Source organism: Canis aureus, chromosome 12 (assembly GCF_053574225.1).
Source record: "Canis aureus isolate CA01 chromosome 12, VMU_Caureus_v.1.0, whole genome shotgun sequence".
Lineage (NCBI taxonomy): Eukaryota > Metazoa > Chordata > Mammalia > Carnivora > Canidae > Canis > Canis aureus.
The window spans coordinates 11756894-11774679 of NC_135622.1; the positions used below are offsets into that span (position 1 = coordinate 11756894).

A 17786-nucleotide genomic window follows, 5' to 3' on the forward strand; every position below is an offset into this window, starting at 1 on the left:
CGGTGGGTGTAGATCACTTTGCTGAGGAATTTGATAGTGGAAGGAAGTTGAGAAATCTGGTGGTTGGGCAGCAGGAGGGCCAAGCAATTTCTTTGAGAGAGAAGAGGCAAGTGAATGTTCACAAGTACCCTGTAGAGATGAAGAAACCCAACATCCCCGAGACACCAGGGGTCGGCCCCAGGAACAAGCAGGGATGCCCCTCACCCTCCAACCATAAGTAGATGGAGCCTCTGACTGTTGTCTACACCCTGAACTGTCTTTGCTCCCACCAGGGCCAGGGGCAGAGGTTTCTCTCTCTCAGCCTCGGTCAGAGAAAGTGGTAGAAAGCCAGAAGCCCAAGGTCTGACCCTGACACTGGCCATTTGTACTTGGCAGAGCCCTCGACTTTCCCAGGCACCCCCCACCGCACCCCGCCTCCTCCTGTGTAAACAAGGCGGCAGGGGTGACCATCCCTGATTCTGTAAGCACCACCTCAGTAAGCATTACAAAACGTTTCCTCTCCTGAAGTTTTTCTCCACTCTGATTAGAAGGAAGGAAAAAAAAAAAAAAAAAAAAGCCTAACTTCAAGCTGGAGCTACCACTTCCCCCAGCAACTGGGACAATATTTCTGTTTCCCACGTCTTGCGAGCAGATCCGGCGATTCCACCAGTGCTGGCAGATCGCTGCCGAGCCTCCTGGTGTTTTAAATAGCATGTGCATTTTGTCCTGGCTTCTGGAATGAAGCAAGAGAGAAGCAGGAGCTTTGTGCTCGGCTGAGTGTCGCTGTTGATGAGGCACTCGATGGCTGCAGGCTTCCCGAAGCCTCAGAAATAACAATTGCTGCACACACCACAATCTGTCCTCCGAAGCAGCAAATGCATCAGCTGCTGGCTATTTTGATACCCTAGATAAAAAGCTCTTTCGAGAAAATCTAGTACAGAAAAACATTCTCATCCTCTACTTGTCTGCACCATTCCTTCTGCCCGCTGTCCCTCCAGCTGCTTTTGCATCTCTATAAATGTCGCTGGTCCAGGCCATAAAGTCCTTGTCTCAATGACCCACGAGAAGGACATTTCCTCGTGGGCCCTTCATGCAAGTGGAAGGGGTAAGAGAAGACCCACCCCCAGCTGCAGTCTCTGTGCTGAGGTTGGCCTGATCCACTACCTGCTGGAAAGCACTGCAGTGTGAACAGGTTGTCTGCCAGCCGCGCTCTGACCCTGTTGGATTCAGCAAGCGTTTACTGAGCATCTACCATGTGCCAGGACCTGTGCTAGGACCTGGGGAGACTGTGATAAACACAGGTGGGACCTAATAATCCGGCTCCCACAAGAGTACGAGCTCTCTGACCAGGGACCACGGCCATCTCACAGTGCCTGGCACACAGTAGGTGCTCAATAGGTGATCTTTGAAGTGTTTGCTCATTTGTCTGTCATTGACATGTCCTTATTTACTTGAGATCCTTAAAACTGAGGAACTGAAACGAAGTCAAAGATGGAAGTAGCTCTTATTAAACCAACATGTGCCATCAGAACATAATCAACAATTCGGGGGGTGGGGCATCTGGGCTTATATTCTGCTTACATCATTTTAAATTTCCCTTTTACACACCACATGAAAAAGAACCACAAGTGCCCTGAATCCTTTTGTCCTTCTGGGTGACGCCACAAGTTTGCATACAAAAGCTCTGCCTCCAACAACCAAATTTCTCTGTTAACTCTAAAATCTTTGACGTCATCCCTAAATTCTCAGGCAGCTCTTAGGTAAGGCTTAGGGCTGGTGCTTTCAAGCAAGTTTCTACACGACACACCTGATGAATAAATTTGTCCTCTTGTCTGGAAATCCCTTTGTTTATTGGACAATGCTGAATTTCCTCATGCATCACTCGGACTCTGATGCTGCTACTTCTGCGCAGAGGCCCTTTACAGTGTCCCCTCCTCCCCCCCCTCGTTAGCTCCCACCTCCGAAGTGTGTTCAGCCTCCAGTCTGTTTCTGAACAATTCAGAAGTGGAAGAGCCTTTGCTGGGACATAATGAGGTCATACCAAAGCTAAAGCTGACTTTCAGTTCTGGGGCTTTCTACCTACCTCATCCTTCTCAGTATGCATCAACGGAGTGAACTTAGGGAGGGGGCAAAGAGCTCAGACCAGCATGTCTCAGGGGGATTGGATCTGCCAAAGCAGAGCCTGACTTTGCCCAAGTGACCTGCACTGGTGGTAAAGGGTCACTCTTGGACTTACAATAGGAAGTCCACCCCTGTGTCTCACTAAATCCCAGCACCAGAAGGTGACCTTCATCTGAATTGTGCCAGCACTGGCTTCACCAAAAGGGTGGTCTCTGCCTCTGCCTCTCCCCACATCTGTTCCTCCTTGTAGCATCAGGCGCAGAGGAGGGGTTCCGCATACAATTTATTCAAGGAAGAAGTGAAGACATCTGAAGAGCTCCGCCCCAGAAGGAGTCGGGATGTGAATTTTCAAAGACCTATGGATCCCCCAGACGTTACAATGAGTGACACACACTTGGTGAAAAATCTGCCTTGCTAGTTTGGGGTGGTGGGGGTGGGGGGTGGGGGTGGAAAAAGGCAGGTCGCCTATCCAGAAGCGCTCCCCTGTCAGGCTCTGAATCCATGAACCCAAGAAATCTTGGAAAGACAGCCCAGAGTTCCAGCTTCACTTGATGTCTGCACTTGTGAGGGTAAAAAGGAATTTGTTTAGGGCCTAAGGCAGGGCATGAGCCTCTTTCTGCCTAGATCAGTTTAGAGTGACAAAAATCTTGCAAAGCTGAAGAAAGCTGCAGACCCTCTACCCAGAAAAATGCACACATTGAACACAGACATACAAGTTCGCCTACAATTTCTGAGGCTTCAGGGACCCCACCAAGGAAGCTTCTGGAACTCAGGCCCTTAATTTAAAGCCCTGAGTCTAGGTTCTGCCGTCTAAGTACTCCGGGGGGCGGGCCTTTTACCTGGTTCTGCTTCTCAGAGCCGCCACCTTCCCCCGAACCCGAGCAGCCTGGCACCTGCATCTCGCCAAGCTCCCCTGGGTGCTCTTTTCTGGCGGGTGCTGGGTGGTGACCAGGCCGAAGACTCTCTGGGCTCTTCTCTCTCGCTGCTCAACGTCGAGGCCAAAGCCTAGGGCACCGAGCGTGACGTCGGGCCGACCCCGGGAGCAGCGAGGCAGGGGTGGGGAGGTGCGGGGAGCCCCGGACAACTCGGCCCACAATAGCCGGTGCCGCAGAAGACCCCCTCCAGGCTTAGCCCGCGGCCGTGCCGCCCCCCGCGCGTTTCCTTTGACCCCTTCCCTGGCTGCGTGGAGCCGACCCTCCCGGGAGCCACCGATCTCTCGCACCCAGGACCCCCTACGGCCGGGCACCTCCGCCCACCAGAGCAGGTGCGGGGCCGGGGCTGGCGAGGGTTGCGGTGGGGGAAGGATTTGGAGCGAGTGACTCAGGAGTCCGGGAGGAGGGGCTAAGGATTCAAGAAGCTTGTGTTGGAGCAGCTCGGCGCTCCTGCACAGCAGAGAGCGCTGGGAGCCGGAGGGGAGCGCAGCGGTGAGTCAGGCTGCCCCGAGCCCAGCCCCGAGAGGGGCGCTGCGCGGGCAGGGGCGCGGGCGCGGGCGCGCGCGGCTCGGCTCGGCTCCCTGGCGCGAGGGCACGGATCCCGGCCCGGCCAGACCTCCGGGCTCCCCGGGGCTCCCGCAGGCTGGAGTGCGGCCAGGGCGGGAGTGTCCCGAATGCGTGCGGGAGCGCGGGGCCCCGGCTGGCGGCGAGTCGGAGGCGAGCGGCGCGCTCTCTTGGGTCGCGGAGTTCCGGGTCGCCCGGTGGCAGCCCTGGGGTCTGCGGTGGCCACGCGGGGATGCCGGGGCCGCGGGGCGGAGCGCTGGAAGGGGACAGCGCGCAAGTGAGGGAGCGCGGAAGAGCTTAGAGAGAGGGATGCGCGGGCTGCGGGCGCGCCGGGGCCGGAGGAAGGGTGGTCCGCGCGGCGGGGCCAGTGCGCAGCGCGCCCCGCGGGTGTGGACGCCGAGCCCGGGAAGTGCCGCGCGGCCCCCAGGAAGGGGACCAAGCGGGCAGGGCGCGCTGGAAGTGGCGCGGGGAACCGAGTCGGGGACTCCGGGCGCCTCTGCGCCTTGCTGGCGGGCTGGGAGACCCGAGCGAGGGCCCCCCGGGGCTCGCCAGGAGAAGGCTGCGCACCCCCGGGGGACCTCCAAGAAGCCGAGCTGGACCAAGGTCGCCAGGGGTCAGCCCTGCTGCTACTTGGGTCACACGCCGCACCTCCAGTTGTCTGCTGCCAGGTGTAGGAGAAGCTGGCGTGGAGGGGTGGGGCGGGCAGCGCCTTGGGTCCAGGAGGCAAGGGCAGAGGGGAGGAGGCAGAGAGAGGACCCAGGGGTCAGGAACGGCATCTTTGAGCCAACATAAACAAGTGGCTCAGCTCTGTTTGATTACAACTCTCCATCTTTCAAAAAAAAAAAAAATCTGAGATTTTCGTGGAAGGTGTTTTCTGCTTGAACTTTCTCTTCCCTTGTGACTTGAGAGATTAAAAAAGATCCTGCTTGCTAGGCTGGTTTTTCCAAGTTGTTCCAGGTTGGAAGTTGTAACAGTTTGAAGGATAATTTATGGGTGTTTCATGCATTAAAGTGTATTACAGCAAAGCCTTTTGGGTGCTGTGGGTATTAAGGAAAACTTAGTGCACGTTCCGGCTGGAAACCAAAATAGTGCTCTCCTGGGTGTCTCTGCCCCATCTGTCATCTGAGGCCAATGGAAATCCTGGAGAAAAGGCACTTGATTAATTGTCCTTGTCCTGGCTCCATCCTCTGGGCGCACCCACTGCCAGTGCCAGCCCCCACTTCCCCTACATGTGCGTGGCCAGCTGCACCCTGCAAATTCAGACGTAGTGGTGGGAGGCCCACCCGCGACATCTTTGCAGGGTCCTCAGACTCTTGAAGCTGTCAATCAGTCTCCTGTAGGGAATACTTCTGCCTCTCAGGCAGCGCAGAAAAGGCAGCGGCACGTGGGTCTGCCAGCCCTTCCTTCGCGGTGTTTACAGGTTGTTGTCTTGTTTTTGTTTTTGTTTTTTGTTTTTTGTTTTTTGTTTTTCCCAAATGTCTGAAACTTTCTCCCTCTGCAGAGGAAAGGCTACTTTAGATCTGGATGGGCGCCTTCTGTGGGTCTTATTCCGGAATAAGTCATATGTCAGCCTGGGCAACCCAAATGTCAATCCGTGTCGGGCAGCGTTCCCGGAGGTTCAGAGGGGACCTCAGGACTGGGCAGCAAGGGTGGGGAGGAGTGGTCTGGGGGCTGGGACTGGGGCTGCTGGCACTGACTCACAGAAGTACATGTTCCTCATGCTTGGGTCGTTGGAGGGGGTGGGGTTGAGGTCACATGCTGCCAAACCCCTCCTCCTTTTCCCAACATTTTTATGCAGGTGCAGAAAAAGGGCAGCCTTAAAGGGGAAAATGTTAGGAGACACTACAAATAGGAAACCAGGGTCTCTGGGGGCATGGGGATACATGTCTTGGTGGAACTGTAGGAGCACCTCAGAGGATTTTACAACCAGCTGCTGGTGCCACACCTTCCCTGGGCAGCCATCTTTCCCCCTGGAGCAGCCCAGGCCTACAAGCGAATCAGGAAAACTGGGTCCACTCAGGACAGTCATCCTAGTCTTGGTGACTCTGTCCCCTCAGTCTTTCTCAAAGGAGTAAGGTGCTTGCTTCTTCCTACTGCCCACCCTACATCTCCCCCGGCTGGGGGGCCGGAGGGAGGCTCAACACTCCTCTTCTCCTCCATGTAGAAATCTGTGTCGTGGCCAGGAAGGGGGCCCCAGCTGCCGACATCAGCAGGGAGGGTAGGGCATGGCAGGGCAGGGCTGGAGCCTGAGGGAAGTTTCTCATCATTACTGAGATTAAATTGATGAGAAAATCTCACCTCTTCACTCTGAAACAAGTGCTGAGCACTACTGCCGCAGATTCACTGACTGCCCTATTGCATCGGCAGCTGCATTGGAGCTGCAGAGAAATTACAAGGAAGTATGCTACTGCTCTTCCTCACTGTGCCTGGAGCAGGAGTGAGGCCCGACCCCCAAGCAGACATCAGTGCAAGACCAGGGACCAGAGGTCCAGCCATCTGTCTTCTCCCAGTAAGAACTTGGAGGGATTTCGGGGTCCTGAGCAGGCCTTGGAGACCTTTGCGGGCAGCAAATACTCTGTACCCAGGGGCAGTGGAAGGTGTGCTGAGGATTCACATAAAATCTCTGAGTATCTCTAAGCAAACAGCCCATGTTTCCAAAGGGTTTCTCTTTCTTTGACTGGCACCTCTGATCTTACAAACCACCAACTAAACCATCAGCTCTCAGGTTTAGCCAGTCTTGAGAAATCAAATCTGTGATGGACCAGTTTCACAGAACAGCATGTGGTGGCACAGGCAAATAAATGTAGATGGAAGACCCTTCCCCAACCCATTCTCAGGGACCTTCTTGACAGTGGGCAAACAGATGACATCCTGACTCCAGAGAGCGGTAACATCAGGATGGCCCTGAGGCAGAAATTCAGCTGGAGAAACCCAGGCTTTGGGGTCATTGGTCTTTCGGTTGAGTGTGCATGAGGATAGAGTTGCCCATCCTTGGAGCCAACAAGCCAAGGAGGAGCCTTGGAGCCAAAGAAGATAGACCTTCAGCCACAATGATTGACCAAGACCAGAAGAAGAGTCCTCGTGCTTCCTAATGTTTTTATTATTCTTTTTTTGTCTGCTTTACATGTTTTTGAGGAGCCTCTATATATTGTTGGCCTCAGACTTTGACATAGTAGGAATTGGGTTGAAACATTGAGATGATCTCTTGACGTTTTCCTGCTGTGCTTTGGGCAAACATTCCATGGTAGCTTCCTGAGTTGAGAGACAGGAGAGAAAAAAAAAATCTTTGTGACTTTGAATAAGTCATTAAACTTGTCAGGCTTCACTTTTCCACTTTTCCCATCTATAGGAATTAATAGTGTTTCTCAATGGAGCTGTTGGCATTTGGGGCCAATTCTTGATTAAGTGTGACCTACTTAAATAATGCAGGAAGTTTAATATCCCTACCTTGCCTACTAAGTGTCAGAAGTCGTGGTGACAACCAAAAATATACCGCCCCGCCCCCATCCCCACATATGGCTAAATGCCTCTTAAATGGATAATACTGTTCCCAGTCAAAATTTCCTTTGGAAATTACCAATACAGGCCTTTCTTCTAGGCCATACTGTTGGGGCATCAATTACTTAATCCTGGAAATGGGGCTTTAGAACTCCAGCCCCGAGCTTCATCTCCAAGAACCAGGATAGCAGGCTCCAGGAAGCCATTGGCAGGAACCTCCGTGCTGTGGTCCCGCCAGACATCGCTCTTTGCCTTTTGTCAGTGGAGTGTGACTACAAATGACCCACATGAAAAGAAAACGAGAAAGAGTAGGGGGAAGGGACAGGTGGTATTAGAGCATGGCAGCTTTCCTTCTCTGCCATATGCTATGAAAAACACAGGCAGACTGCCTGCCCCAGGTGTCCACGGCTCTGGGAGGGAATCCTTCCCTCCTCTACTAAATGGATCACACTCTGGCACCAGGAGGTCCCTTCTCTGAATGAGAGAATGAGGAAGCAGACCTCTCTCCGGCACTGCCAGCACTTCAATCAACGTGGGGACATGTTGATATCAAATTAATACAACTGTGCCCAAGCTGTGAGAATAAATGGGAATCAAAAATGTGACATTTGATTGAAAAAAGTCAGCGAGCAGTGCTATGTGGGAGGGGTGGTGCTTGTAGCACTGAGTTTCTTCTCAAGGAGACTGGCTCATGTTATACTTAACCCTACCCCAGGCTCTCACCATAGGACAAAAGATGGAAGCAGTTGAGTATTCACAGTGCAAAGGGCTAAGATGAATGTTACCTTTGGAGAGTATTATAGAAACACCTGCCTGCCCTGCGCCCCACTAGTAGCAAGAGAGAGAAGACCACTGACACCATTGGGCTGGGTTGACGACTCCTACTACTCCTACTACTCCGCCATTGGGCTGGGGGAAAAGGACATAGGAGACTGAGGGAGATCCCTGATGAGGCTGAGAATGGTCTGGTGATGCAATCTGTCAGGTGGGACTAGCAACAGTGTTTTTTTAAATTGCCCCAGAGTTGGGCCAGCATCTTCCATGTGTGGAGAGTCTTTTCATTAGTAGTAGTAGTATTAGTCAGAGTCAGACAGTCAGGGCTTCCCTGAAAATCGGCCACGAGGCTGAGCAGACAGAGATGTTTGAGCACTGTATGGGGTGGGTGAGCCTGCAAGTGCAAGGACCTGGCTCCCAAGTTAGTGGGAGCGAATGGCCCAAGCTTCCCACCAAAACCATTCCACCTTGAGGACACCTGGTATCCGCTACCACTGGAATCGTTGCCTGATAACCACAAGACGTTTGCTCTTTGGTACAGATGGGCTGATTGTCCCATCCCAGTGCCCTTTGGCTGTTCCTTCAAGTAGGCAGGGTTGGTGACATGATCACGAGTCTGCATCCTGCCTGCTGTTTCTTGGTGAGCCCAAGGTGGACCGACTGTCTGGTAGAGGCCATGAGAGCTCAGGCCGGGTTGGGGGTGGAAGGAGGTCCTGTCTCACCTCCCCGTCACTGCAGATGTGAGGCACAATTGAAGTAACTTATATTTCAGTCTGGTGACATGCCATTCGTGTTTGGCCCTGAGCACACCTGGCTCAGAGATTAATGCACTGGCTGCTGCCTCCCCCTTGTCGATAATTAGATGCTGAGTCGCTGAGGTGGTGGGAGATGCCAAGGGAAGCAGGATCCCCTCAGAGAGGGATTTCGCAGCTGGGCTCTCACTGTCTCACAGATGCTGCACTGGGTGGCCGAGGGGAGGGGGACGATCACCCAGCAGGAGAGCTGCAGGGCGACATCTCTCACATGGGCTTCTCTTCCATGAAACAGAAGTAACTATAGTACCTGCTCGGTCGGGCTGCTGTGCATCGTGAGTGGGACACATGCTGGCACGGGCCTGGCACAGGGGAGGCACTCTGAGGGCACAAGTTTCCCTTACATGTGTTCTTCCTCAGGGACTCTCAGTCTGACAGGGGCCCCCTCTTCATGCTGTTTCACTTCAGGCCCTGCAATATCATCTTTGCCCTTTCCATATCTCTGCATATAGAAAACGTTGGGGGCACTTGGGTGGCTCAGGGGTTGAGCATCTGCCTTCAGCTTAGGTCATGATCCTGGGGTCCTGGGATTGAATCCCACATCGGGCTCCCCGTGGGGAGCCTGCTTCTCCCTCTGCCTATGTCTCTACCTCTCTCTCTGTGTCTCTCATGAATAAATAAAATCTTTAAAAAAAAAAAAAAGAAAGGAAGGAAGGAAGGAAGGAAGGAAGGAAGGAAGAAAGAAAGAAAGAAAGAAAGAAAGAAAGAAAGAAAGAAAGAAAGAAAGAAAGAAAGAAAGAAAGAAAAAGAAAACTTTGCTGAGTTGGGAGGAGAAATCTTTTTGGTAGCATTGAGGGCTTCTCTAGGAATTTCCTCACCTATATTTGGAACTTCTGTAATTAACATCCTCATTTTGATAGAATTTTAACCAAATGCTTCATTTCTGGATTATCTTTGCCTCATAATTTCTGGGTAAAAGAAGACGCGTGGATCGTCTCCTGTGATTTCCTTCCAACGGCAAACTTCTTCTCAGACTTTTACTTTAAAATGTTAGGCCGTGCTCTCTAAATAAGGCATTTCTTGAGAATGGCCATTTGTACTGGCAGCTTGAAGCGTGTTTTGGTTCCTTACCCCACATACCAACGCCTCCTCCCCCAACCACTTGTGTCTTTAGGATTTTATGTATCTTATCAAGTTTACAAGAGAATAAAGAAGGAGGAAGTGGATTTTCTGTGACAGCAGGGCAGTCGTGCTCACCGTACCAAGGGTCTGTGGCTGAGCAGCTATTGCTAAACCACATATTACCTGCGGTTAAGGGGGGGGGCAGTCCCCACGCCACTGGGGATGCAGGTCCTCTGGATATTAGGCCACTGGGTTGATTTTCCTTCTCCTAAATCAGCATCTTTATTAATGTGCTAGCCTGGGGACTGGGCACGGGCGGGGGGGTGGGATGGAGTGGTTCATGATAAATATAAGTCATGATCCCACCCGAGGAGCTTGCTCGGGAGTCAAAAGTAAAATGGCTTTCCAGGCTCATCAGATAATGTAAGAGGGGTAAGACCACAGTAAACTGCAGAGTGTGTGCCCCATCAAAAGGCGACAGGCCAGCTGTTGTCCGCAGGATCATGGGTCCAATATGACTCGATCTTCCAACTTTTCAAGAAAATTCAAAACTTGGAACTTGAATGTATGATCTCTTCACTTTCAGAACCTCTATGCAGACTGAACAGAATCTGTCAGTAGCTTTTCTATTTTCTCATTTAGATTAACACACTCGGAGCAGTCAAGAGCAGCACCAGAAGGGGAGACAAGTGGAAAAAGTGCTAATGTGGTGACTGTAAGAGCCACAGGAAGGGAGAGGTGTGAATGATGTGGTGCACTCCAGGGAGGCTTCCTGGAGGTGGCATGTCCTGTAGGCAGGTAGGGCTGGATAGAAGCATCCCCGGCACAAAATCAGACAGCAGGAGCTTCAGATCCACGCTCCACTTCTGACTGCTTCTATGACCACATTCCTTAATCCCCGTATGCTTCAGTTTCTTCATCTGTAAAAAGGACTCGTAATACCGATCTCAGAGGGCAGTCATAAGGTGAGAGAAGAGAACGCCAGAAAGCCCAAACTTAGCCCAGAAGCCACAACGCAGCAAGTGTCCTGGAAGCCTGAGCTTAGCTCCCAATGCTGGGGTGGGTGGGGGTTTGGCCAGCCCAGAGGGCTTCAGAATGCAGGGCCAGAAGCAGGAAAGGGAAGGGTTCCTCTCTGAGCTCTGTGGACAGTTGCTTTTCAAAGACTTGGGTCTCGGTTGCTTTTTCTGTCCCAGGAAAAGGACCAAAGGTGTTGGTTGTCTTTCTCCTCTCCTACCCTCCTCCTCCTTCTCCGCAAGGCTTGTGGCCACGTGCCCACTTGTTCTCTGTCAGGATCCCACCCTTTTAAAAACCTGACCTAGGCCAAAGCAGAAAAACACTACTCAATAAGAAGGAAAAGTACTCCGGGAGGCTGTATAGACATGCACGGCAAATATTCAAAGAATTCTTAGGAATAAAAAAAAAAATTCGTAAATCTGGATTTTTGCATGAGGCCATCCCAGGAACATGTTTTCTCAATTAGCGTGCACATTGCTTGGAGTGAAGTCACTGAGTCCGTGGCTCGTCAGGGCTGACTCGCGCTGAGCCATCTGATCTGGACTTCACTTTCCGTGACCTAAATCTGATTCAACCAACCCCTGTCACTGTCCCTAGCAGTCGAAACAGAATTGTCCCTGAAGTCCTAAACCAGGGTGGAGACCTGCACAGTCCCCTAAAAAAGCAGTCTAATTTCAGATCCTAGATGGATTCACAAAAAACTGAGAGAGCCAACACTATTCTTGATGGATTCCCCACAACACCTCATGTGTGCCTTTTCCTTTGGCCTGATTGTGAGATGGTGAGCGTGCATTGGCCCACAAGAGCAGATGAGTCCTTTAGATTCTACAAGCAGAGAAAAGAGTTTCTTTTACAAGCATGCATATCAACTGCTTAAAATATTGTATTAGTTGCTGCCTGAGATCAGCGATTATGTTTTCTGGATGATTTCCTAGACTGACTCTTTTCCAAGCAAACGGCTTTGTCAGATATTTGTAATTTCTGAAATATTTGATTAATGATGACCCCTCCACCAGAGGGATGGTCCAGAGTGCATAATTAGCAGCATGCCTCAGAAGCAAAGATGCTGCCCAGCATCCAGCAAGATCAAGCAGGAAGCTTGAAAAACATTTGAAGTCAATCACCATAGAGTAGAGAGAAGGAAAATGTTTTTCAAAGTACAGATTGAAACCCATGAGGAGGATGTGAAACCACTTGAGTGGTACAACACTCTCTTTAAATGCAAGAGAGTGGGAAAAATTTTTTAAAAATCAAAATGCATCACAAGTAGCAAAGGGAAAGTATTCGTGAAACTTTTGTTTTTGTTGTAAATATGCTTACACATACATATGTGCAAACTGGATGGTGATGGAAAATAAATTTTTTCACTATGAGTCATGGTTGAAAAAGGTTAAAAACTACCGGTATAGACGACAGCATGGTTTATGAGGGGACATAGCTCCAAAGCAGACAGACTTGGAGTTTGATCCCAGCTCTGTGATCCCCAGTTGTGTGACCTAAGTTTGCACAGCATCACTGTCCTTCTCTGTAAGGTCGCATGGATTCCATCATCATAAGGCTGTTGTGTAGATTAAGTGAAAAAGATGTATGAAGTGCCTGCCACCAGAGAGACCCTCTGTGAGAGCTGCTATTAGCATCTGTCTTCTCTTTCCTCCTTTATCCTCTCTGTCTCTCTCTCTCTTTTAATGTAAGAGAGGAGAATCTTTTTTTAAAAAAATCAACATCAAGCACAGACAGCAATGATCATACCCTGTCTCCATTCCCACCTTTTATAGCACCTTTCTCCCATTTCATGTTTGCAGAGCCATCTTCCTGTGATTCTGTTCCCCACTCTCGACCATGACATAATCATCCAAGGGACACAAGGCATCCTTCTCTGTGACCAAGAACCATCAGAGAGTATCACTGCCTTTCCTGGCTGTGTGACCAGGATAAATGCTTTGGTCCTAGAGTGGGCACAGTGACTCTGGAAGGAGCTTCTGTTCCCACAAATCACATCCTTCTCCTCTAGTATATTTTTATAAGGGCAGCAGAGCTAAGATGCCATTAAAATGTTGACATTGTCAAAACTCTAAAGAAGTTCCTGCCCAGAGCAGAAAGCCTAACATTTTCTCATGAGCAAGGCTCCAGGCTGCCCAATGCGGAGGGTTTAAGTTTCTCCCCTGGTATAAAAAGTGTGAGGGCTCCTCATCAGGACACTGGAGTGGTCACCTTCGGGCACACCAAACCCTAATCTTAACCCTAGCCCTTACCCCGACCCACAATCTGCCACTGACCCCAGAACTTCCCTTCTCCGTGGAAGGTACGCAAGTGACCCACACACCAAGATCCTAGTTTGGGACCATAAAGGTGTAATGTCCCAATTTTCTTGACAGCCTAGCTAATGCAGCCCCTGAGGACAGAGCAGGAATGATGAACTGCTCGCCTCTTTGTTGGCGTAGAATTGTCTCCTGCCCCACCTCTGTGTTTCTCTGTGCTCCCCTAGGGCTCATTCCAACTCTCTTGTCATAAAGTGCCCTCTCACTGGGCCCCATTTTCACCACTAAGACTCAAAGAGGATTATTAGTGACATCTCCTCAAATGCTGAGTTCCTGTCCAGACCAAAGATTTAAGGCTCCTTTCTGGGCACTTAAGACAACTCTGAAGTTTTGGGTCAGTGGGATGGAAGGGAAGAAAGAGGCCCTGGTTCCAGTGGTGATTTTCATCTCTGTAAGAGTATCCTTCTCTCCTCCCCACTACCCAGTCTGCTAGTCCCTATAGAATCAATGTCCCCAGGTCAGTTGTACACTGTAGCTAACGTTTATAACAGAGGGATGTCACACCCGGCTCCCTTCTTCTCCCAAGCATGTGAGTTATGTTAAGCCAAACACTGGAGCTTGAGGGGGGACTGCAATAAAGCAGCCGAGAGGCTGTTTAAATACATCAGCATTGTACCTGGTCTCGTTGTTTTTCTTTTCTTTCTTTTCTTTTTAAGATTTTATTTATTTATTTATTCATGAGAGACACAGAAAGACAGAGAGAGAGAGAGAGAGAGAGAGAGAGAGAGGGGCAGAGACCTAGGCAGAGGGAGAAGCAGACTCCATGCAAGGAGCCCGATGCGGGACTTGATCCTGGATTCTGGGATCACGCCCTGAGCCAAAGGCAGATGCTCAACTGCTGAGCCACCCAGGCATCCCTTGTTGTTTTTATTTTATTTTATTTTATTTTATTTTATTTTATTTTATTTTATTTTATTTTATTTTATTAAGATTTTATTTATTTATGAGAGACACACACACAGAGAGAGAGAGAGGCAGAGGGAGAAGCAGGCTCCATGCAGGGAGCCCGACGCGGGACTTAATCCAGGGTCTCCAGGATCACACCCTGGGCTGCAGGCGGTGCTAAACTGCTGTGCCACCAGGGCTGCCCCTGCTGTTTTTATTTTAAAGGAAGAAACAAATGCTGCCTTATTTTTCCTGTGTCCAAAACAGGGAGCAGGAAAAGAGAGTATTTTCACCCTTTCTGAAACTTCCAATGACAAATGGAATCAATTGTCCCAGAACATGCCCCATCACCAAGACGGTTTCTTAGGCTTGAAATGAATTACCTTTCTTTTCATCTGGGTTCAAGACTGTCGGGTCTGTCCTTTCCTGGGGAAAGTGTGGACACCCAGAAATGTCTTCATTTTCTTTTTTGGAGGAGGTCAGACACCAAAGCCTTACTCCAGGCTTCACGCCCACATGTCAGCATCTCCGTATCTTGGAAATGAAAGAAAATATTTGGGAGGGGGAGGGCTTTTAAGTGTTGTTGTTTTGAATTTTTCTAAAACACAGTAAGACATGTCAGAAAGTGGAGGGCTTAATAAAGCAAAAGTATGTCTCAGGGGTTCTTTTTAAAGGATCTTTACAGTTAAGCAAAATAAGAATTTAAACTGGCACCGTACACAGAATGTCTACCTCCTAAGCACCTCAATGTCTGAAATGATTATGGGCCTATTACAGAATTCTGACCGGCAAACTCCTGCTTGGCAAAATTCTACAAACCTTTTTGTAGCTTCTTTCTTTCAGGGATTGGGAGAGTTGTTTTACTAGGAAGAAAAAGTGGTTAAGTCGGATAGGGGGTACTTCTTTCACCTCAGTAATACTGAGATCCTGGAGACCAGGGATTTACCCTTGACTCAGCCTTCTCCTAGCTGTGTGACTTGGGCATATCACAGAACCTCTCTGAGCCTCCGAATCTTAATCTGATAAAATGAGAGTAATGATGCTGTGTATGGGAGAGGGCTGCTGTATTGGGTATGGTTGCCAGCTGGTAAGGCACAAAAGCCCTGGACAAGGAGAGAGACTCCAGGTACCGGTGCTGGCTCTGCCTTTGGGTGGTGGGGGCCCCTGACAGCCACTTGCCCCGCGTGAGTGACCCCCTTCTCTTCTGCCCACACCAAATGCAGCAGCAGATGTGAAAGCATTTCACATAAGCCTGGCTAAAATGAGCTGTTCCCACCACGGTGGGAACAGAGCCCATGCCAGGCATGGAGTGGGCCCCTAATGCAAGAGGCCAAGGGCAGTGTGGAAGAAGTGTGGAAGTGGGATCAGACTCACCAGGCTTCCGGGTCCAGAAGTGGGGGAAAAACAAAACACAAAACAAAAAACAAAAAAACAAACATGTGATCAAGGGTGACTTACTGTACTTCTCTGATTTGCAGTTTCATCAGCTGAAAATGGGCCTAATAGCTCTTCTTAGTGAGGATTAAAATACAATGACTTCTAAGTCATTTGCTTGCCCCAAACCTGGTTTCCTAGGAGTAGTTGATGCTGAAAAGAAATGGATGCCTAAGGGGACGCCTGGGTGGCTCAGCAGTTAAGGGTCTGCCTTCCACCCAGGGCATGATCCCAGGGTCCTGGGATCGAGTCCCACATCGGGCTTCCTGTAGGGAGCCTGCTTCTCCCTCTGCCTGTGTCCCTGCCTCTCTCTGTGTCTCGAATGAATGAATGAATGAATGAATAAATAAATAAATAAATAAATCGTAAAAAAAAGAGAGAGAGAGAGAGAGAGGGATGGATACCTAAGGAGCTGCCTGATTGTTCAGTGACTGGACCGTGGACAGGAGGAGGCCGGTAGAGTCACCGGACCAGATGCCTCAGGGACATGAGTTTTCCCAATGTCCTTTCTCCCTTTTCTATCCCCTTGGCTGGCTCTGCCTTCTCCTGACTACAAACATTTGAATGCCCTGGGGCTCAATCCAGGCCCCTTCTCTTTCTGTATCACTCTCTCCCTAGATGTCTCATCCTCTCCAGGCATTAAATACCACTGCTGGGTGTCTGTTCCCAACACGGACCTCTCCCCTGAGCTCCCGGCTCTCATGGGCTACTGTCACATCCTCTTGGATATTGCAAATTTAGGCCTTACTTTAAGTCTTACCTATTTTAGATAATGAGATCACTATCCCCACTCTTATCTGGACCCCAAATCTAGCAATCAGCCTTGATTCTAGCTTCCTCATTACCTCTCGCTTCTCATCCATTGGCAAGCCTTGATTTCAACATAAATTCTGAATTCAGTTAAGGCTCACCATCCTACCACTGCCTGGTCCAGACCACTGTCATCTCTCCCCTGGACTAGTACGGGAACCTCCTAATGCAGCTCCCCTACCTCCACTCTTCTTCTCCCATAGACTTTTGGTCTGGCTGCAGTCAGAGTGGCCTTTTAAAGATGTCAATCATGGGGTACCCGGGGGGCTCAGTGGGTTAAGTGTCCCGCTCCTGGTTTTGGATCAGGTCATGCATGGTCTCAGGGTTGTGGGATGGAGCTGTGAGTCAGGCTTAATGCTAAGTGGAGAGTCTGCTTGAGATTCTCTCCCTTTGCATTCCCCTCCCCCTCATGCTCTCGCTCTCTCTCAAATAAATAAATAAATAAATAAAATCTTTAAAAAAAAGATGTCAATCACATCATTTCACAGTCCTCAATCTTCCTTCCAATGGTTTCCCATTATGGACTCAAACTCATAGTCTTGCCATGGCCTTATTTCGGTGGTTCTTAATTGGGAGTGATTCTCCCCTGGGGACATTTGGTGACATCTGGAGACAAATTTTAATTGTCACAAGTTGGGGACGGGGGTAGTGACGCTGGCATCTAGATGTAGCTGAACATCCTACCATGCACAAGATAGTCCCCCACAGCAAAGAATTACCTGGCTCAAAATGTGAGTAGGGTTAAAACCCTACTGGGAGAAAACCTGCCTTCATATGATCTGGACCCCGACCCTCTCTCCAACATCCTGCATCACTCTTTTCCTTGCCAGCTATGTGGCAGCCACACTGACCTTATTGCTATGTCTTCAGCACACTAATCTGGTTACTGTCTCAGGGCCTTTGCAGTTGCTATTTCCTCTATTTGGATAATTTCTGCCCACAGATCTTCTTTGTGTGGTTCTTTTGTTCATCATTTAGGTCTGCTCAAATGTCATTTCCTTTTTTTTTTTTTAATTTATTTATTCATGAGAGAGAGAGAGGGAGAGAGAGGCAGAGACAGAGGCAGAGGGAGAAGCAGGCTCCATGCAGGAAGCCTGATGTGGGACTCGATCCCAGGTCTCCAGGATCACGCCCTGGGCCGAAGGCAGGCACCAAACTGCTGAGCCACCCAGGGATCCCCAGACGTCACTTCTTGATTGCTCTAATTTAAAATATCAATTTTATCTCCCACCACACCCTGCCATCAGTAGACTATAGTCCCTTGCCGTGCTTTATTTATTTTACAGTACTTAATTCTAGTATTTGTTTCTGTATTATCTGCTTTCTTCACAGGAATGTAAGAATGAGGGCAGGAACTTTGTTGTGTTTCTCAAGTGACGACATAATAGCAGCTCAATAAGTGTTGAATGAATGAATGAATGAAGTTGATAAGTATGGCACAGACATGGATTGTGACCAAAAGCTAGGAAAGGACATCAGTGGGATCCTGCATTTCAGGGAAGGCTTCCTGGAGGAGGCATGACATTGGCAAGCCTGTGCAGTCCCCTTCAGCTAAGGGCCCCCAGATGGAGCAGAGCTCTGGA

At 49.9% G+C, this 17786-nt stretch overlaps 1 protein-coding gene across 2 annotated transcripts in view; it reads left to right on the forward strand.

The window, feature by feature from the left end:
• The first annotated feature begins 3440 nt into the window (after window positions 1–3440).
• Window positions 3441–17786, forward strand: part of NGF (nerve growth factor) — a 54419-nt gene continuing 40073 nt past the window's right edge. For both annotated transcript variants that reach the window (XM_077842736.1, XM_077842737.1), the window contains exon 1: window positions 3441–3524. The gene's annotated coding sequence lies outside the window, so the exon portion shown is untranslated. The remainder of the gene's footprint in view (window positions 3525–17786) is intronic.